General features: G+C 34.0%; 1 long non-coding RNA gene across 2 annotated transcripts; it reads left to right on the forward strand.

Moving 5' to 3' along the window:
* The first annotated feature begins 15,736 nt into the window (after positions 1-15,736).
* LOC148779078 (uncharacterized) lies at positions 15,737-19,838 on the forward strand. Of its 2 annotated transcripts, XR_016048200.1 has the most exons (3): positions 15,737-15,915; positions 17,883-18,240; positions 19,386-19,838. It is a non-coding gene; the product is annotated as an uncharacterized LOC148779078 (long non-coding RNA). The 2 variants fall into 2 exon arrangements; XR_016048199.1 differs by having other exon boundaries at positions 17,883-19,838.
* Positions 19,839-23,807: the final 3,969 nt, after the last annotated feature.

Consider the following 23,807-nt stretch of genomic DNA (forward strand, 5'->3'; position numbering starts at 1 on the left):
TGGGTGACACGCCCCACCTTTTACTACTTTCTATTTTATGGAAAGTTTTATTTTGTGGTCCATGTGACCTTATGTTTTGGTAACTTTAAATTATGACATGTAGTCAAATTATAAATTAAGTATGTATCGGCCATATATTGACTTACTATGGAAATAGATATTGACTTGATATATCTTTGATAGATTTTATGGAAAATATGTGTAGAGATGTGCTATTTTATGGAATACATAATATTTAATTAAAATTAATTTAACTTATTTTCTATTGATGGGAAAATGATTTAGGAAATGGGGATAAGGGTTCATACACCTTCCATAACGTTGATGGCCCATCTATGGAATGGATAGCTCAGATATCTCACCCCACAAGTCACCCTTGATCAAGGTCTATGTTCAATCTCGTAAGAAGAGGCAAGCCATGAAAAACCCTAAAAAACTTTAATCTTGTTCAAGCCTATAAAAAAGTGATTGTCTCTACCCAAAATCTCAAAACCTTATCTTTCTATCTCTCTCTCACGTTACATATCTGTATCTCCCACATTGTGAAAAGGGGCTAAGGGATTAGGCTATGGAGTACTTCTCTCTCCCATCTCTCAACTACGGATTTATAGCTAAGGGTTTTTAGGGTTAGCAAAAGGAGAATCAATCTCTCTCAAACTAGGTTACTAAGTGAATTCACTTAGGGTTTGAGTTTGTGATCAAAGGGGTTCATGTTCCATTGGTGTATCTTAGCCTAAACTTGCTTTCCCGGTTTGAAATTGAAGCAAGATCGTCGATCTTGTGCTATTGGATGGTGGTGACTCAGTGTGGGGTGTAATAAGCCCGGTTGAGGTAATCTCCAGGACTCTTCTCTTTTATTTCGTGCAATCTTATTTTTTATTTTCAAGTATAGTGCATAGTTATTTCAATGGCATCAACTTTTAAGGCCTTGGTTTTATTGCAATGTGGATTTTATTTTGAAGTACATGTTGGTGTAATAAGACCACTTGTAAGTGATCTTTTGCCAAATAAAAAGGGGTGAAATAAAAAAAACTTAAAAATAAAGAAAAATTCCCAGTAAAAGATCACATAGGTCTTTCTTTCATTGCTATCAGAGCTAGTAATACTTAATGTCATTAGTTGTCTTTTCTCTTTATTGAGTTTAGATAAATCTTGGGAATAAGATATAAGAAAGCTAATGACCTTCGTGATCAAGAAATACACCCACAGTTAAGAATTATTGAAATATTCTAACACCGAAAAGATACTCTGCATAATGAGTATTCTGTGATATTTCGGAGTAAGGATATGAAGAAGACAATGAGGTATTTTTATATTACATACTTCAGTGATATTTTGTATCTTTAATAGTAGGATCTACCTGCAAAATTTCAGTGGGAGATCCTATGGGTATTGAGAGTCATGGACTCAAATATGAAGGGTGTCAGTTCCGATCATGAAAAATACAGGAACTGTCTTCTGAGTTCCATGATTTTTCTCACTAATCATATGATTTTATTTCTAGTTGAAATTTGACTATGACTCATAAAATTGAGTCTACTTAGAAACAAAAAACATTTCATCGAGAAAGTCCTTATGGTTTGAAAGATATGATCAATTTATCCAAGGATGCGCAACTGCTGGTTTTGCAACGAAAACTATTTCCATGACTTGGAAGTCATGATTTTATTTCTATACTTAACAAAATGTTTTATAGTCTATACTAAATTTTTAGACTTTTATTTTGAGTCTATTTTTTAATAAAATTTATTTGAAAGATAAATATCAACGAGAAGAGAGGAATAGAAATTTTGGATTGAAGAGAGGTCATCTTGAGTTTTCTGCAATCTGGTATGCTCTTGATTGTGATATGAATAACTATATTTATCAAGCCTATTTAACAGAGTCATATGAGACTTGTATAAATATATGTGTTATCATTATGTGTCTAATTTAAAACAAAATTGGTTTGAAATAGAAACTTTATGAGACCAGAGAGAAAAGACAATTTTACTAGATAATATTCATCCTGGAATTTTACAGTATGATTTATTTTATGACATGAATGTCACTTATTTATTTCTCTGAAGAAAGGTATTATTTGGTATTCAAACTATGATGTTGTAATTTTATTTTGATTTTAGTTTTCAACACTAAATATTTAAGGAAGCAATTCTTTGATAATTGAGATAAACAAATTTTTTATTGAGAGGTGTTCAACCTTATTTTCTGTTGAGAAAATTGCATTGTGAACTACATGTCACTAAAACAAAAACTCCCTAAATGGTATGATTTAGGGATGGAGCTGACCACTATTTCATATTTTTTAGTCTATTTCAATAGTCAAAAGGATTTGGAAATAAACTTGTTATGAGTTGACAGATATCATATTTTTATCATGGAATGCTCATGTTCTATTAAGCAGTCAATTGAAAGATGTGGCATGTTAAGGCACATCTTTGGATTCCTAATTATGGAGACCCTTTTAGGGCTCAATCAAAAAGGTTTTACATTGTGCCATGAGTATAATTTATTATAGCAAACCTTCAGAGAGGTGTAATATAGAGTTAACGAGATGTGACACTCTAAATGAAGAATATTCAATAAGGGAATATAAGAAAGAAGAAAGAAAAAAAAAATGATACTTATAAAAGCATCTTGGTTTCTTCGAGATCAAGGGATATATAGAGAGACTTGGTGGTGGCAAAAAAATGCTGAAGATCAGCGGGAGAATCGAATATTTGATGTTTAAAATGATGGGATGAAGAAGATTATTTCTTCACAGTGTGTGAAATGAAGAATCCAAGTGCTGAAGAGATGAACACTTCGTGACATTTGAAACTAATGATCAATATATTCTCCATCAATTGCATGCTCTTTCAAGATCGCAAAAAGAAGTTAGAGCAAAGAATTGTGAAAGCCCAGGTACCGCACTACACGGTTTTGAGGTATGAAATTTATCTTATCTTACATGGTAAGATCATAAAAGAAAAGAGGATTCAGTAACCCTTTTATTTTAAGTTTATATACTTCTTTGGTTTTTGGCAATTTCTTTTTTGAATATGTATGAAGTGTACGGACATTAGGTGATAGGTGTTAACAAATTTGAAAGAACAGGTTTTGAAGACCTTGTGTTTTTGGTGCTTCCTTATGCTTGAGTATAAACTACTTAAGGTAGTGATACACATGGAGATGTATTTTAATCAAGAGCTTTAAGCCTAAGTATGAAACATGAGAGATGGGTGCGGCTCATTCAAATATGTAAGCACAAAGGGAGTGTTTTGATGGAACTCGGTCTTAATGACCATCCTCCCAATAAGGTCTATAATATGATGTATTGCATGTGATGATAATCTCTTGATAGAATCTCCATATTTGCCAAACAGGAAGTATTTTGTCAAGGCTTCAATTACCATTCTTTAGTCATACTTTATTTTGGATAAAAGTATAAGATGGTATCTATGATTTGTTTTTGTAGCCATGAATTTGACTTGGTAGGAAATTAAAGGTGAATGTGGTAAAATGATTCATGAAGGCTAAACATGTATTTTCAAATTAAATTGGATGATTTGAGAAAAACCTAACTCTGTGAATATGGTTTTAAAAAAAAAACCACATAGTCTTGCGAGGTCAACTAAGTCTTTATGAAAAATTATTTTAAACCGTCATACTACTATCTAACTATTTCTTGTGAATGTATATATATATATATATATATATATATATATATATATACACACACACACACACACACCAAGTCAATTTTTTTATTAAAGAGAAAAACATTGTGTCTTGAAGGTATTTTTAAAATTGGGAGAAAAATTGCCGTACTATCTTTTTTAAATACCTATATGCCTTAACACATGTTTCTAATTATTTAAAATCCTCGATTACCTAAGACCTTGAACCATAGGAAATATTGAAGGAAAGTCATCTTGTTAGGCTTCCTTGACACATGTTGTATTGATTAGATAACTTGGTTTGTATGAATTTACTACCAAATCGACTAATGTGGTTGAACCTTGTGGTTCAAGAAGGTTTTGCATATTGTAAAACCAACGGGCACTAAATTACATATAACATTAAACTTGCTATGCTACCTCATGATATAGGCATAAGAATGTTGAGAATATATATATATATATGTTATATGTGCAACAATTCATTGGGAGCTGCTACACTCCCACATTTCCTTTAGTTGCTTGGATATTTGGATATGCAAGTGCAAGCTATCTCACGGATCCAAATGATGCGAACTCTAAATCCGGATATGTGTTCATGCTTAGAGGGGGTACAGTTTCTTGGAAATCAAAGAAACAGGATGTGGTGAAGTTGTCCACAATGGAGGCAGAGTACGTGGCGTTCTTTTTGGTGGCCAAGGAAGCCATAATTTCTTAATCAACTTGACCTTCAACTGTGCGTTGTGAGACAGTAAGGATTTTCTGTGACAACACGACGGTGATATGCATGTCAAAAGAGTCACGATTCCATAAGAACTCTAACCATATAAAACTATGTTGCTATCAACTGAGGAATGAGATGAGATTGAGAAAGATCAAGATATAGATAAACTAAATATTTCAGTGGAAGCACCTTCTAGTATTTTGCAGGCCAGCTGAAACAACTGACTATAATGTTGTTCACCCATGGAACTTGGATGGTATGGTTACAAAAGGGAGCAGTTTATTTGAAGAACTCTTTTGAGCCCATGAACATATGACCCCATGCGATAAGTGTACATAATGATCTTCTACGACAATAGGTTCATGATTCGTGATGCGATATGAAAGATGGACTACGACCACTTTTAGAATAAGATCCGAGCAGCAAAGAGAAAAAAAAGCGTTACACCTATAAGTCTTTTTGGGAAAGGATTGGTGGCGAAAGCCATGATTAATTTATTGAGAGAGAATAAATGAAAAATCTTTAAGAGAGATATTGTAATTGGGAGAGAGAGATGAGGATGAGAGAAAATAAAGAAAAGATAATATAAGGCTTCAAAGGCCAAGTGGGAGATGCTGGGGTTGGCATTTAAAGGCCTTGTGAGTGCGTGTAAAATGAAATGATATAGTGGAACATGAATTCAGTTGGAGTGTGGTCCCTCATAGATCATACCATGCAAACGATGTTTGCAAATACCGGATTCTGCTTGACGATCTAGGCCAGTCGTTTGGGTAAAACCCATGTTACCTGGGCATGAAAAACAAATCAAGGAGGGTTCATGGGTTAGCCCTTGATGAGGTCGGAGACCATGCCCAGATGAGTTAGCCGAGGAACTGTGTGACCCTTGTGTGTGATGGTGGCTTATAAAGACGGGGGTCAAAACCTCATTCATATGCCATCACACGGCATACATATCGATAGATCGTTCGAAAAAACCAGAAATCCACCTTTTAGGGTGAAGCGTATACATGTGCGAGAGATCTCTATCTCCGCCATAGCGCTGTGGTTTCATCAAGTCTTGGTGAACTGGACTCATCTCTAAGGGAGGACCTGTAATCCACAGGCTGAGATTGAACCGATCAGACTTTGGTGACCCACTAATGAGCCCCTGCTTGGACTGTGGGTCATGGGAAACACTGGGCCGGTCTGATAAAGCAAGTATGGTCTGTATTCCATAGTTGAAGGTGGAGTGCTTCATGTTGTTGATTCAATTTCTAAATCATATGGATCCATTTCCCATCAAATTAATTTAATTTTATTTGTTTTAGGATAATGATTATCCATTTGAAGTTTTATGAACCTTTAGATATTTTATTTATCATTTTTGGATTTACAAAATTAAAGATATTCATTTTACAATATTTTTATATTCAAAGGAAATTATTTTGTTAATTTTAAATGCATAAAAAAAAATAATCATCGGGGCCATTGTGCACATGGGCCCACCATGTTTCTAAAAGGTCGGGCAGACATGTGCCTCTCATATGTGGCACGCCCAACCTCTTACTACTTTTTATTTTATGGAAAGGTTTGTTTCGTGGTCTATATGACCTTATGTTTTGGTAACTTTAAATTGTGACATGAGGTCAAATTATAGATTGAGTATGCATTGGCCACATATTGACTTAATATGGAAGTAGATATTGACTTGATATATCTTTGATAGATTTTATGGAAAATATGTGTGGAGATGTATTATTTTATGGAATGTACAATATTTAATTAAAATTAATTTAATTTATTTTTTGTAGATGGGAAAATTATTTAGAAAATGGGGATAAGAGTTCATACACATTCCATAATGTTGATGGCCCATCTATGAAATGGATGGCTCAGATTTCTCACCCCACAAGTCACCATTGATCGGCAGCTCATGTTTAATCTTACAAGAAGAGGCAAGCCAATAAAAACCTTAATATTATTGAAGCCTATAAAAAAGGGATTGTCTCGACCCGAAATCTCTACACCTTATCTTTTTATCTCTCTCTCATGTTTGATCTCTCTCTCCCACAATGTGAAAAGGGGCTAAGGGATTAGAATATGGAGTTTTTCTCTCTCCCATCTCTCAACTATGGATTTATAGCTAAAGCCTTTTAGGATTAGCAAAAAGAGAATCCATCTCTCTCAAATTGGGCTGCTAAGGGAATTCACTTAGGGCTTAAGTGTTTGATCAAAGGGGTTCATGTTCCATTTGTGTGGCTTGTCCTAAACTTGCTTTTTTGGTTTGAGATTGAAGCAAGATCGTCGATCCAGCGTCATCGGATGGTGGTGGCTCGGTGTGAGGTGTAATAAGCCTGGTTGAGGTAATCTCCGGTACTCTTTTCTTTTATTTCTTGCAATCTTATTTTTTATTCTCAAACGTAGTACATATTTATTTCAATGGCATCAAGTTTTAAGATCTTAGTTTTATTGCCATGTTTATTTTGAAGTATATGTTGTTGTAATAAGATCACCTGTAAGTGATCTTTTGCCTAAACAAAATGGGAGATATAAATAATACTAATAATAATAATAATAATAATAACAATAACAATAACAATAACAATAACAATAACAATAACAATAATAATAACAATAACAATAACAATAATAATAATAATAATAATAATAATAATAATTCCCCGATAAAAGATCACATAGGTCTTTTTTTCATTTTTGTTATACAGCACCATGTGGCGAAGCCATTGCCAACTTCGCTCACCTCATCGAAGTCTAAAAATTTTGATGGACAAAGAACTGGGGAGTTCATTTATCGAGATCCCAAAAATGTTATTGATTGGTGCAAGTATAAGGCTACCCCACCTTGGAGATTAAGATGTTTATGGTTGCAAATCATGGAATCAATTGCAGGCAGTATAGTCTCTCAACCATGTTTATAGAAAAGCAAATTCTACGGCAGATGATCTAGCAAAGAAAGGGACATCTCATGATTCTTCAGCAATCTCTCACGTTTGGTTTTAATGATATATCGGGCATAGTGTCCCTTTTGATTTAATAAAAATAATTACTATTGTCAAAAAAAAAAAAAAAACTATAGGGGGAGATGAACCGTAACAAGAAAACAACCATATAAAAAAATGAAAATCCCAAGTAAAAGGAGAATACAAAAAATAGGAACAACAAAGAAGACTACAAACAATGTATTATGATCAAAACTTCTTTCAAATTTCTTTCTGAGGGGAGCATGGTCATTGCAGAACCATGCCTAGTACAGGGGAGGGAGAGAGAGAGGGGCTTGCAAAAGCTTAAGAGAGCAGCAGAAAAGCAAGCAACCCATTTCAAATGCATGGCAACTCAAGTCACCCTTGGCTGGAACTCAGTAGGTCTACCACAGAGAGAGAGAGAGAGATTCACAGAAAACTAAGAAGAGAAGAGGAAACTCGAGCAGCTCATTCCAGATATCTGGCACCCCAGAGACACACCAATGGTTGCAATCAGCGGGGCAACCAGTGTCATATCTCATTTCTCCATCACCCGAGGTGAGCATCCTTTCTATAATCCGAAAACCGCGTGATATTGAAGACATAGACTGAAAATTTTCTCTCTCAAAACTGTCTCGATGATGGTCATTTGAGGAGGGATCGGGCTCAAGAATGTACCATGTGCAATTAGCTCAGTCTCGTTCACGCACCAATTCCCATTAGGCTCATCCCATTGACCTGAGCTGCAAAATTTTTTGGATCCATCTTCATTACTCCTTTTTAATATGACCACATTTCAATTAAAAACAAAAAAATGGCAAATACATGGAGAAGGTGATAGCCATCATAGATAGCTAGGTAGTTAAACAGAGATGGATGGCAAGATAAATTTCTTCTGTTTATTGACCAGTATAGAAAAGTATAATGTGAGTTATTGTGATTTTTTCTTACACTGTGTGAATAGGGGAAGGGCTCCTGAAGAAGACTCTGGCGTTTTGGGGATCCAGATTCGAGTAAATCCAGCTTGATAGTTTCTATGCCCTTTTATATATAAATATCCTGTCTAGGTCGTCATATAGCCCATTCTTAAAAATAGTTGAAGGCTTTGGAGATTTACTATTTGATCTCTCCAGTAATGAGAAGATTTGAAGATGAGAATGTCAACTCCTCTCCATGCTTGGGCATTTCCTCCGAATTCAGAGGGTTTGAGAACTCTCTTGGGCTGGCCAAGTACCACTTCCTCCAAATCAACTAGAAATGGAGCCCAAAAGAATTCTACATTGGCATTGTATTCCTGCAAAGTCAAACACAGTTTTCTTGAAATTCTTTTATAAGATTTATGCAATGAAATATGTGCACTATGAAAATTTTATAAGATTCAATCGGGCCGTTCTAACTGTCACAACCTCAATTCGTATTTTATTTTTAATTTTTTTTTATAAATTTAAATCACATGAAATTTTAGACGTCTATTTTTTTTATCAAGGTGCATTTAATACAAATATTAACAAAATAATTCATAAAATATAAATATTAAGAGTAGGTAGGTTTAAAGATGGCACTTCAAAAGTGTCATTGTCCACAATAAGCATGGAAAGAACTGTGGGAATGGTTTCAGGTTCCATTTTTTAGTCTTGAAAAGGGAACACATCTTCACGAAAGATCACATCTTGAATAGCGAAAATGGTCTCCTTTTGCAAGTCAATGGTACGGTAGCCTTTCTGACCATGAGGATATCCAAAGAAAACACATTGCTTAGAGTTAGGATCAAATTTGTGTTTATGAATATCACTATTATGAGCATAACAAAGGCATCCAAAAATACGTAAGTGTTCAGAAAATGGTTGAGTTTTAAACAATATTTCATGTGGAGAGTTGCCAAACAATTTAGGTGTGGGAATTTTATTTATTAAGTATGTTGCAGTTAAAATACATTTACCCCAAAATTTAATGAGAAGATGGGCCTGAAAGCGCAAAGCATGTGCCACTTCAAGTAAGTGATGGTGTTTGCGTTCAATAATGTCATTCTGATGGTGTGCATGTATGCATGTTCGTTGGTTACCTAAGGTGGCATGCCCCACTCCAAGGAGCTTTCCATTTTTGTGAGATCAAGCTTTGACTTGAAGATAAAGTTATGTGACGTTTTAGAAAGCATTTGCCTTGAGGAAGTTTTGAATGGTTTTTTTGGAAAGCATGAGAAGACTTGCGCATTATTTTTTATAAGCACAATATTATGATTGAAATTAATATATTTAATTTTTATTGATAAGAAAATAGCTTAGAAAATGAGAGATAAAGATTCTAACACCTTCCATATGATTTTGATGACTTATCTATGAAATGGATGGCTCAAATCTCTCACCCTGCAAGTTACTTTAAACCTCTTTTAACATTATAAATAGAAGACCCCATACCCTTAAATCTCTACATTTAAATCTCTCTTATCTCTATAAATATTTCTCTCTTATTGGTAAGAAAAGGGGCACACCTCAACCCTAGGAGTTCTCTCTCTCTCTAGAATTTAGTAAGGGGCACGCCCCACCTCTTAGACCATCTCTCTCTCCCTCTCTCTCTCTCTCTCTAAGTAGATCTAAGGGTCATGCTCCAGCTAGTTGGTATTGATCTCTATCTCTCATATTGTGTTATGTTGATCCTAAGAGTTAGATAGAAGTAAGTAGATGCTATCTCTTTTAAACTAGGTTTTATGGCTTGTACCTAAGTTTGAGATTTGTGATCAAGAGGAGTTCAAAGTTCTATTGAAGGGTTGATCTAAACTTGCTTTTATGGTTGAGATTGATGGTCAATCATTGATCCCGAGCCAGTAGATTGTGGTGACTTGATGTGGGGTGTAATAAGCCCGATTAACGTAATAACCGACATTCTCTTTTTGTTTCCTATCATATTTAATTATATTGTCTTTATATTCCCAAACATAAGAACTATCTTTTTTTTTTGTTTTATTGGATGAAAGCACATCCTTCATGTTGTTTCCATCTAATGCCTTTTTGGAGTTCTAATGCTTTTTTGGAGTTAACTGAGCTTTTTCATGATGGATATCTTGGCTATTATTTTTTAAAGTCCGTACGTAAATAACTCTAAAATAAATATAAAACTTGTTACTAAAAAAGATTAAGAATCCCAACTTACTTGAATCCCAACTTGTATACATTCACGTTAGGACGGAGGATATATATATATATATATATACATTAAGACCCCTACATATACCCATGATCATCTCTTACATCTAGACTAAGACTCTACATACGCTTGATGATTTCTCCCTCTCTCTCATTGCAAGAAAAAAACCATCAAAATCCTCTCTCTCTAACATCCCCTACATTTCATGGTTTAAATTCTTATGATAGATAAGATAACACTAACCATATCCCATATCGCTTTTCGCTCCTTAGCTGTCTGCTAGCGTCAAGCCCTCTTACCCTCTCTAGTGCCCTCTACAAACTAGTGCTTTTGAAGTAGACGAACACACAAACTGCAGTTTAGTTGTAGCTTACATGTATCTTGTTGTCGCAAAATTGACCAATCCTGCTAATGTGGATTGGCTCTCCAGTAGAAGACCAAAAAAAGGAAAATAAAAGGTTAAAAAAAGGTCACCCAAAAATGGACATTCTAAGTAATTTACCCCAACGTAACTTTTTTTTACCAACTTCCCCCAAAAAATCATGTTTCCTAGTAAATTCTCTTAATACTAAAAGTTCATTTTTTTGACTAAAATACACTTCTTTTATATAACAAATCATTTTCGCTCGAGAGGGTGGTACGGGATTTGGAAGACACTTCCTTTATATAACAAATCATTTTCGCTCGAAAGGGCGGTATAGGGTTTGGAAGAGCTGGTCCAACGATTATTTTGCTGGAATGGGCGGTCCGGTATTCATTGTGGTAGTTCGGGGATTATGCTTGTAGTAGTTCGGGGATTATGCTATTGGAGAAATGGCCAGTCCAACGTTAACGTTTTGCAATAGCAGTCCAGCATTTTGAAGGGGCAGTCCGACATTTTGAAGTGGCGGTATAGCATTTTGAAGGGACAATCCAGCGTTTTAAAGTAGCGGTCCGGCGTTTTGAAGTGAGCAGTTTGGCATTGTACATGTACAGTCCTTTCATTGGGATCCGAAAATAATTAGTTATGTACAAGAAGGCTATTTTTGTCAAAAAAAAAAAGAACTTTTTGTATTGGGGCATTTGCTAGGAAACATGGTTTTGGGGGAGTTGCTAAAAAAAGTTAGATTGGGAGTAAATTGATTAGAAAGTCTATTTTATTTTTTGAAAAAAACAAAAAAAAAGTTGATATCATTTCCAACTTCAACCCAAAACCCACCTCGTATAAGTCCAATTCCATTTTGCCTATACACACTAATTATCCTTAAATTAGAGATAAAAGAATGAACCGCGATTTTATCCCCATAATAAACCGTAATTAATACGTAACGATTTGGGCGGAGGTTCGAAGCCACCTTGCAAACCTTTTTGAAACCCTATCATTCGATCTGAAAGAAATCAAAATTGGTCAATATTCTAGATGCTGCTGATGTGGCATCATGTTATTGGACCCACCCATCGGAGAGTATAAAATCTCCGGGTTCTTTCTGCCAAATTTAAGAGGATTCTTTCTCTTAATCTCTACCTTCTCTCTCTATCGTCAAACTCTCTCTCTTAAAACTTGTAAGATCTCTTCCTTCTCTCTATCTTTAAAAACATAATTAAAGAAAGATAGGAAGAGAGAAGAGGTCCATTGGTTCAGGGGATTATTTTACAAGTATGTTTAGATTGTTAAGTATATTTCATTCTTTTTTTCTTTGTACAATTATTTGATGCATATTTTTTTTTTTATATGAGTATACATGCAAGCCCCATCGCTTTGTTTCATTTTTCTTTCATAAACATCTTCCAAAAAAGGGCTTAGCTTTTTTTCTCTTTTTCCTTTTTTTCTTTTTCTCAAATTTCAACGCAGAGTCCTTCGTGTGCTTCTTCAAACCCTATTTACTCTTTTCCCATTTATCTTATCAAAACTTCTTTATAATTCTTTTCCTTATTCTTAGGGACCAAAATTCATCTGCCCTTCGTATAATAAATCTGAGAGTTTAGTACTTGATGGTTTTTCTTTCTCTGTTTGTGTATTCCTGTTTCCCATTTTCTTGGTTTGGCATTATTATCTTTTGATGAGAGAGAGAGAAAGAGACAATTTAGTGCATTTGATCATGCAGTTTCTTGTTTTTATGTTATCTTATCGTTTGCAGTTACTGCCCCTAAAGCTCGGGGGCACGGCTCTAGTTAAAAAAAAAGTTAAAAAAAATTAAAATGTGGTCCGAGGATGGAATTTTTAGAGCTTTGAGTGCCTAGTTCCAATATGTTAAAATTAATCCATCAAATACATGATAAAATCTATGGATGCGTCAAGAGATGATTTCTTGGTGATGGTATTCTCCCTCGATCACCATTTAATTTTTTTTTTTGAAAGGCAAATGTACTTCCTCAATTAATTTTTGCTTGTAAATCATCGGAAAAATATCATTCAAGGGTTTATAAGTTATAAATCTTTAAAATATACTTAAAGGGGTAAAAAATATATCAATTTACATGACAAGGACTACTTTCAAATTTTCATTTCATGTACCTCCGTAAAAGATATTCTCAAACTATCCCAATTTGCCCATATTCATATTTGGGAACCTAAGCATGATATTTGACCCATCAAAAGGGCCCCAAAACAAATAGCAAGAGCACGAGCCCATGCTTGTTCAAGGCAACTGGGTGCGGTTTGTATAGAGTCGAGGCTCTAAATAATAAAAGTAAAGCCCAACTTCAAATAATGTGAAGATATATAGTTTCAATAATCAAAATATTTATGATAGCCTTATAGTATATTTTTATATTTAATTATAAAATTTAAAGCTATAAAAATAGTGTAGATCGCGCATACATATGAAAACTTGAAAATTGACTATCCAAGAAAGCATTATAAGATGCACTATTTCAAAATTTTGAAATCCATTTTTTTGTCATGTCCATGCTTCTTGATGCCAAGTTGATCAATTTGAGGATATTTGGAAATCAAAACAACTTCTTCTAGTGAAAATTTTGAGGTGGGCTTTAATTTGATTGTTTAGAGCCTCGGCTCTATATAAACTTTTCTTTTATTGAAATGCCCTACTTATCAGGTTCCCTACCATGAACATGGATAACTTAGGTTTTTTTAAGATTTTTTTAAAGAGGTAACGTAGTTATTGAAAATTAAAAAGTAATATAATGAAACAATATTAAAAAACCATGTTAAGGTCACTTGTTTGATCCAAATTTCCAAACATATACTCTTTCATTTTATGAGCAATCATTAAGATTTTTTCTTTGGAAAACCCCATATGCCCTTATAAATGATTTTTTTTAAGCCACTTAGCATATTGGTGAGATGCTAAGATCTAGGCCTTAATAGATATTTTTCCGTTATCAAAATTTTAAATTGCTTTATAGTTATCGAATAAATAATGCTAAAGAACAAAAAATTGATTTGAAATTTTTGAAGGCTAAGATCTTGAAATTCTCCAAATAGATGGTCTAGATTCTTTATTGGATAGGGTATCATTTTAATCATATCTAAAGTGCAAATAAAGTCTTTTTTTTTTATATTGATACATCTTAACGTGAAGATGATCAATTAGAGGATTTTCCAGCATCAAAATGCATTTTTGGTAACTTTTGAGGTGCCCCTTACTTCAATAATATAAAGTTTGACACCTTATATAAATATTTTCCTCATTTGAATTATACGAGGCCAAATAGAAAGAGTCCAATTCAAATTCCTTGCCATTCAATATCATAGTATGAAATGGATAACTAGATTAAAAAGTTAGCATATTTTGAAGAGGCGTAGCCTATAATGAGACCGGCATATTGGGTAGGCAAAAGTCACAATATGCCAGCCATCACATGTAAATTTGGAGGGCTGGCATGTGTCAGGTCTGACTTTAAATACTATGAACCATACATCATAGCTGTTCTATTTTAAATTTGATAGCTAGAGATGATTGTAATACTTTTGTACTAAAATTCAAAATTGAAAGCACCAACAGTGTAGAGATGGTGAGAGTCACATTGCGGAATCTTGAACTTGATTACGTACTAATAAAACGAAAATAGGGTATAAAAGTGCTTACTTAAAAGCTACTAGTGGGATCACGTGTGTTGCACGTAGAATTGAAATAAATGATCATATAAATAATTACATAAATGTGTATTCTAGAGTATGCAAATATGTTTCAAGCATTTATGTAAACAATTTCGTAAATAGGCGATCGAATGGTATATTGATATACATTAAATGGTCACTTAAACAATTACATGATTTCCAATGGGAAAGTGCATTACATGTAAAACATATTCATAATATTTTTATTTACAATTTTAATTATATTTACATAATTGTTGTAATATTTATTATAATTTTATTACGATCACATTATTGACATTGATTCTAATATTGTTATAAAAACAATTAACGATAATATTTTAAAGTCTTATCTTAACTTTAATTTAATTAGGATGAAGTTTCTTTAAGGCCTAAGCTTTATGAAAATACCTCACATCAAATCCTCATCCGGAAAGCACTTTTGGCAATGGAAATCTCTATGATGGATCTAAAATGAATTTCCAACACCAAATGGATCGTCTAGATAATTTGTTGTAATATACACTACTTTTAGAGCTTGCAATTCTATCTTTTTCACAACAATAATGTTAAGGCCAAGATGATCGCTATAAAAGTTTTCCAATACTTGAATTGTAATTTTCAATGAGTTATGAGTTGAAAGGGTTTACTTATTTTGATAAGGCTGCAGCCCTATCAAACCATTTTCCATTTAATTATAATAAATTCATATGGTTTTACTTTTATTATTTGAATATTTTAATCATTGTATATAATTTTCATGATTATAGATAATGAAACTATACTTATTAAAATTGTAATAAAAATAAATATATATTTCAATATTTATAATTAGAAGCATATAATTATGATATTCATAAAAAATATATTGCCTTTGATATTACTTTATTAGTATTATGTTATAGCTACTAAAGACATCCTCAAGTTAAATTAGTTTATTATTTTTTTAATTGTAAATTTTAATATATAATTACATTTAATATCACCTGTAGTCTTTAAGAATTTGAGTTTTTAAAAGTATGGTGATAAAACTCGTCTATTTGATAATAAATATTAAAAAATAACATGCATTTGGCATTTTATTTTGTAGAAGATGTCATTTCTATTGCATACTTTACTTATGTGTGATTAGGCCCATGCTTTGAATGTGAATAGTCCTTCAAAGGTGCCCCATGTAAATGCTTTATTCCATATACCATTTTAACTTCAATTTTCAAACTTTAAAGTTTGAGATCGTCCAAAAAGGACTATACAGCTCAAGATCCATTTGAACTTAGAAGAGAGTTAACCATAATATTTTTCATTCGAAACTAGAAAATTGGAAGAGTTAAAGGATTCAATGCTTGCTATCAATTTAACTTGAAATTGGAACATTGTAGGAGACCAATGGTAAGTATTCTTTCTCATATATGTTAAATCCATCTTTGTTTTTTTCCACGGTTAACATTTTCAACTTTCCTCTCCTTTGGCTTCGCAAATTTTTTTACTTCACCATTTGAAAATTAGTTTTCATAATATATAAATTCACGTCTGAAAATGGTAATACATGAATTACTACATTAATATTAATAAAATTATAAAAAAAATAAATACATATTGGAATATTTATAATTAGAAACATATAATTGTGATATTCTTGAAAAAATCAAAATTACTTTCTTATTACTTTATTAGTATTATGTTATAGCTACTAAAGATATCCTCAAGTTAAATTGGTTGATTAATTATTTTTATTTTAAATCTTTAATTTTAATATTTAAGTATATTTAATATCACCTATAGTTTTAAAGAATTTGAGTTTTTAAAATTTTAGCTACAAAATTTGTATATTTTGAGATAAATATTAAAAAATAACGTGCATTTCGCATTTTATTTTTGTAGAAGATGCCTTTTATATTACCTATTTTACTTATGTGTTATTAGACCCATGCTTTGAATGTGAATAGGTATTCATAGATGCTCCATATAAATGATTTATTCCAAATATCATTTGAACTTCAATTTTCAAACTTTAGAATTAAATATAATTCTCAAAATAAAAAAACGGTAAAGTTCAATATCCATTTAATCTTGGATGGGAGTTAATTATAATAATTTCTCTTTCAAATTAGAAAATTGGAAGAGAGTAATATTTTCCCTTTAAAATTAATTTTAACTTTAACTTGGAACATTGGAAGAGAGTTGATTCAGAGCTTACTATTAATTTTAAATTGGAACATTGGAAGAGACTTATGGTTAGTATACTTGAATTAGAAAATTGGAAGAGAGTTAAAGGATTTAAAGCTTGATAGTAATTTTTATTTTAACTTGGAACATTAGAAGAGAGATTTCACAAATATTTTTATTTGACTACTTCAGAATTAGCTTTACTCTAAAACTATTGTGTCAATGGAAAATTCATGCTAGACCTGACCCAAAGACTATATATATATATATATATATATATATATATATATATATATATATATAAAAGAAAATTGTGTTTCTAGAGTAATTGTTGAATACGAGCTTGGGCTGATTATTATTCTGAACTAGGAATAGGTCCAGCTCCAAAGACGCACCATATGTAATAGATGAACACCCTTGACCATGGAATTTTGGGAGATCGATTTTAATATTAAAATCTTATGGTCGCTCTATAGGATACAGATGATTGGGCCAGTAAATTTCTTCATTACACTTAAAATCAACATTCTAGGTTTGTCGTGGAATTACTGACGCAAGATTAATGAAATTAACATTCTAGGTTTGTCGTGGAATTACTGATGTAAGATTAATGTGATTGTGAGTACCTTGAAGATTGTTCTCCAACCGCTGCAATATCTGATCCAACTGTTGCATCATTTGTTCTTCACGAAAAACATTGTTCTCCATCTGCTGCAACCTCTTATTTATCTCCTCTAGGGATTTAGTCAAATTCTATAGCTTGTCCCCAACGATTATCCATAGGAGCAAGATTAGCTTGATTAACTTTTGATGGGTATTGTAAAACAAACCAGATATCTTGGGATCTAACTTCTCTGTAGATATAACTTACTCAGATCTAACTTGCTCTGATACCGGGATCTAACTTCTCTGTAGATATAACTTGTTCAGATCTAACTTGCTATGATACCAATTGATGCAGAGAAAAAAAAAAAAAAAAATAACAATAAAAAAAGGTTGAGAGAATATGCCCTCTCTCAAAGGTCTGCAGGAATCTACCCAAAAACAATCTCTTCACGAGACCAAATTCTATTCAACTCATTCTGATTTACAATGAAGGGAGATATCCCTAAATAGACTTAAGAAAAGAAGATAAACACTTTCTTATTTTTATCTAGTTTCTCTCCCATCCCTGTCTCCTAAATGGACAGGTTGCAGATGCTTTATGAGGAAAGGTCTAGAGGGCCAAGGAGGAAGAAGAAGCTAAGGTGGGAGCCAAGGTCATTGAGACTCCTGCTGAGAAGACAAAAGCTAAGGGCAAAGGGATTGCCAAGAGTATTCCCAAGCCTACAAGATCATCGCCTAGGCTTGCACCTCGAAAAATGGATCAAGGTGGTGGTGGTTTGATCATTCTAAGTGATGACAGTGTAATGGAACCCGTAGAATCATGTAAGTCCATATCCGCTGGGAAGGTGAGGAGCTTGTCGAAAATGGAGCTATTTTTGCACCAAAATGAAGCTAATAAGTTGGAATGTTTGGGGCCTCAGTGAGTTGCGTCGTAAGAAGGAGGTAAAGCTTCTTGTCCATAAATATAAGTTGATGTTTTGTTATTGCATGAAACTAAATTACCAAATCCATCTCTTTTTATTGTTAAGGAGACTTGGGTTTTTTGTTATTTTTTGTGGGGCAGATTATGTCGGTGCCTGTGGGGGTTTATGGATTGTGTGGGATCCTAATGTTTCATGTTGTCCTAACATCATTACAAATGCTTGTTTTGCGGGCATTATTTTGGAAGGTAGTTTTTCTTCTTATATGCGGTTGTTGATCAATGCTTTTAGAGGTGTAAGGGTCGCCTCTAAGTCACTGATATACTTAGACTATATGCCTCATGTGATTATGTGTTGGATAGGGTTAAGAGAACTAAAAGGAAATAAGAACCCCAATATCTAAGTATAATAACCCTACATGGGATGGTCATGACTCATAGGGAATGAGTCCACACCCTGATACAAGAACAACTTGTGGCATGGGCACTCACAATTGCACAAGAAGCCACTCTTCTAAGTGTAATTATCCAACTAGGAAGAGCTAGTACACATGTGCAGGGACCCTATGTATTATTGTTTCTATGTCCTCAAGAGCGCACCTGCAATTCACTAACGCCTAAAAGTATTGGAAAATTGATTGGGATGACATTGATAAACCATATTTTACGTCCTTACCAGAGCCTCTAGATTATAGGCTTGTTACGTCATTCCGAGTGAATGGACCATCATCCCGAACTAGTGCAGTGCAGTACTCTGATACAAAAATTTCAACCCATAGATCTCATTTACCTCTTGTCCAATTTTGTTTTGATATCAAAATAAGTATTTTTTTTATATGAAAAATGATTTATCGATTTTTAAGAAAGTTTGGCAATTTTTTAAATTTTTTTGGAGCAAGAATATGAGGTTTTTTAATTTATTTGGGGTACATTTCAATCAAGGAGCTAGTGGAGGCCACACGTACTACCCAAGTGGCTATAGGGTGATACACGGCACCTCATGGGACCCACATGCCTCTGACATACCCCTTAGTTCTCTTTCTTTGGAATTTGTGTGTTTTATATAATAAGGAGTTTTATTTAGTTTAAATGAAAAATAGTTCTATTACTTAAGTGCGTAATTTTGTCACATGCTTCAATTGGCACTCATGTAGTTTTTTTTCACAAGTGTCTAGGGTTGAGGATACATCATGAAATTTTGGCTTGGGCCCTAAGTCTTGGACGATAATCATAGTATAAATTTTGGTGTGGCATCATCTATTAGCTAAGGTCAGGTGAAATTTTTGAAATGGCTTCATTTCTTTTTGAGCAAATATAGCTATGGCCATTTGAGTTCTTGGTGTCTAGCCCACTTGATGCTCCATACTTAAGGTGATCCCCATGGCCTATACTCTTTTATTTTTAGAGTATTTCTTCTGCCTTTTTATTGCTGTAAATCTGTGATTACAATAAAATTTTGTCCTTTTATGCTCGAGTGTTTGTGATCTTTGATTACCTTGTAAAACTATGCATCCACACCACGTAATGTGCATAGTCTAGTTTTCAATCTTGAATTTAGACACCACTTTCTCTACCATTTTGTTAATCTAATTTCTCTGAGAATTATAGGAGATGTTTCATGCATACTAGCAAGCATTTAGTGATTCTTTGAATGCCCCATCATAGTCATTTGATCCTAGAGCATTTCCCTTGTGAATCAATACTTGTTTTCTCTAGTCTATGGCCATATACTCCCATACATCATAAGATGTCTATGCTCATTGTTTTTATCAACATTATCATCAAAAGTACATTTATGTCTCTCATTTTGAAGCTAATAAAGTGGTTAATAATTGAGCATAAGCTTCCCGTCACATAAGTGAGACAAGCCCTTTATATCACAGTCGTCCGTGCTATCATACATGGGACAAATTGAGACCCTAAAAGGTCCGCTTATGTGATCTTGGCACAAAGGGTTTGACAATTGGCTTCCCCTTGATAATTTTCACTTATTTGTTGTAATTTTGAGCTTTTAAATGTTTTGTGGTATGGAGAGTTGATCATGTAATGTTTGGAGTTGGTTTATATTGTGGAGAAAATTATATGCGCACAATGTTGTCTGATTCGCTTTGGAGTCGTTTTCGGTTTGATGAGAAAATGAAGCAATTCGGTGCTTTAGCCGATCGGGGGAAGGCTTCAAATATTTTTAATTTAATAAATAAATTAGATATATATCTGAAATAAACAAACATAATGAAAAAATAAAAATTTCAAAAAAACAAAAAAGAAAAAATATTTTTATATAGATATTTCTTTGCTTACGCCGAAGAGGCCAAGCTTCAGCAAAATTGTTTTGAATCAGACCCAAATTTGATTGAAGCTACCCAAATCTAACTAAAACGGCATTACCAAGCTTTGCTTCACTTCGGTCTGGTTGCTCTGAAAAATGTGCAGCATTAATTAAATTATTTTAAAAAAACATCATGACTCTTAATGAACTACCAGAGAGCAAACACATTCGGGGTCAAATTCACCCATGTATTCCATATCATAGAAATACAGTCTTTACCTATCATACTGAGAGCGGAAGAGTTCCAGATGCTTGAACCTATGTTACAATTTACATCAGCCTAAAACCTACATTCGGGCCTTGAAGCCAATACATATGATTCTAAGAAAGGAAAATATACAAACACACATCAAATAAATCAATACCAAGGCCATCATGAGCCTATATACCTGACTATATGCAGGGGTATTATATGTATGGTCTGCTCCTTCGATATCAAGCTTCTCGTGAGTCTAAATTTAAGAGCTTCTCTCTCTCTCTATCAGATTATTGCAATGTAGCAGCAACAACAGTAGTATCAATGGGCTGATCCTTAACTTACTACAAATACAATCACTCTCTTCTATCTCTCTCAATCATGCAAATATCATCAAAGGGCGTGTATGTCTCAGTCTCCCTCTGAGCTGAACTGATCCAATCCTGTCAATCCAATGAAATTGAAGTCCTATCCTCATCAAGAATTGAGGTTTATATAATCATTCAATAGTTGATAAGCATAAAAGCTTATCATGTTTATCCATTCGTTGATCACATGCCTTTATCTTTTATAATTGAGCCATAGACGATAACCATGTATCTTTGTTTGAATGTGAATGCTCTCATAGAGGGCTTTGTTGATAACTACATGCTTGGTCAATGTTCATCTTATTTGAGATTTGAATTCAAATTCGAAGCTCTAAGATTCAGCAGGAACACCATGTAAGAAAAATAAGGGATTTTGTTATTTCGTATCCATCGTCGATTAAGCTGTTGTAGCTCAGTTATACCATGTCTGCATATTTCTTCTACCGCTTCTTGGTGATGAACCCCTTGGTCATGAAATTTGGAGAGATTGTAGAGAACCCAGAGATGAACACAATGGTCCAAGTTTCGCTTCAAATGGATTATATATGAGAGAAATATCGTTCAATGAAGTGGACCCTTTGCTGCTAGAAATTACGTCAGTAGGATTAGTGATTTGCGGGCTCAACCGCTCCTACCTCAAGAATTAATATAATGCCGCACCTTTTAATGGTGATAAAGCATTAATTTAGGAATCTAATGGTCATGGGTCAGCAATAATTCAAGAATCTAATGGTCCTAGACCCATGACAAAATTCCTCATATATAGAGAGAAACCTCAATTTTGATGACCGGAGGTCATCCTGGCTTTTGACAGACAGCGTATAAGGTCCTTGATTGTCAATGAATACAGATGAGGAGTTAAACCATCTTTGAATACTGTGAAACTTCACGGTGAGGGATATAATACCTCAATTATGAATCCCTGAAAGTCTCGACTTCATCCCAAACATAAAATTTGGGGTGTCGGTCAAGGCATATCTTGACCGCCAAATGAATACGGGTGCTAGGGTTAAGTCAACTCCGAATGATGCCCATTTTGTATAATTCTTGGACTTAAAGGCATATGAAGCCTCATGAATCACATTTGTAAGGATGCACCTCATTGTGATATCATATGATGAGGCTTTCCTTAGGCTCCGTCCATCGAACACTTTATCCTTGGCCAACGATGGATTCAAAGAGACTTATCGCATCTCACCAAACTCTCAGAATGATACTCCTCCAGTATCATTCAGAGAGGTGTATATGGGCCATGAGATTGTATATGTATCTCATAATTTGTCTCAAATTGATATGATTTCATGGTCTCTTATCATCGATCATTAGTCACGATGCACATGTGTGACCGATGATGGATTAGGAAGCTTATCATTATGTATCAAATTTATCATTCTGTATCAAATTCTTTCACCTATCATATGAAGAGGCATATATGGGCCTTAGGAACATATATATCCTAAACCTTATCTCACGTTTGAGATGGTAAAGGTTTCTTGTATCATCAATTGTTAGTCAAGGAGAACACTAGACCAACGTCAGATTGGATAGTGTCATACCACATCAAATTCCTTTAATACCTTTTGAAGACACATGTATGAACCTTAAGAGTATATGTATCCTAGAATTTGTCTCACATTGATATGGTTTGACTCCTCTCGTTATCATTATCATTAGTCATAAGTCATGATATATATGAGTTGACTGACGAACAATACTCTAAAGTCATCTTGGAGCCTTCATATGATGAGTCCTGGGAATATCATATCTTCATATCGTTGTATCATATCAGGGTTGTATCTTTGGAAATATCTTCATGGATCACGCTCAATATCTTATCGACTGTCCGTCAAGACATCTATCTAGCACCAATTAAGCACTTGTTTTATAATACACCTTCAATTCATTATGCGTCTGGTTAAAATGTACTTATTTTGTATGGTGACTAAAAACACACCCAGCAAAACCGCCCCAGATGTTATATGTGCAGGGAGAATCCCAAAAGGTGTGTGACATCAGGTGATTTGGTGGTTTACAGACATCGATTATCCCTTTCATCATGGTCATGCATACATGCCTCGTTTTCCTCAAGAATTCCTTTAATCTAGGAGTCTTGAATTAATGGCGGAACATACTCATCAAATCGTCATTTCTCAACACATTATCATCAGTATCCCTTATTTCCAAGAGATCACTCCTTCGGCTTCCATGTGAGTGCCTATAAATATCGGTTAGCCATGAGAACTCTACTCATATCACATCATAAGTTCTCCAAACCCAAACTTCCCTTGTCAGCTATCCATCTCTCTAAATCCCGACCTTATTTCCGCTATTAAGGGTAGTAGGGATCATATAATAGACATTCCCCAAGCTGTTATGCAAGCAAAGGGTAGTCGCAGCTAATCTTCCCACTTTTGGGTTGTTGGCATATCCTCATCTTCTTCAAAAGACTTTGAAGAAGGGGCCCATGAGGCAGCCTCAAAGGCTGGGCTTAAAAAAAACCCAACCCAAATCAAGCCACTCTCCTACAAGAGCTAGTGAAAAAGCTTTGCCGAGAGGTGAAACATCATCAGAATATGTCGGATTTTTATAGGGGGAGGCTGAAAATGCAAAGAAAACTTTGGCCTCTGTCAAGCAGAAGGTGGGCAGGATCACCAAGTACATCCCTTTCAGGGAATGATGCCCTAGTCTTTGGCCCCT

Source organism: Amborella trichopoda, chromosome 13 (assembly GCF_054954075.1).
Source record: "Amborella trichopoda isolate Santa Cruz 75 chromosome 13, AtrichopodaSantaCruz75HAP2 v2.0, whole genome shotgun sequence".
Taxonomy (NCBI): domain Eukaryota; kingdom Viridiplantae; phylum Streptophyta; class Magnoliopsida; order Amborellales; family Amborellaceae; genus Amborella; species Amborella trichopoda.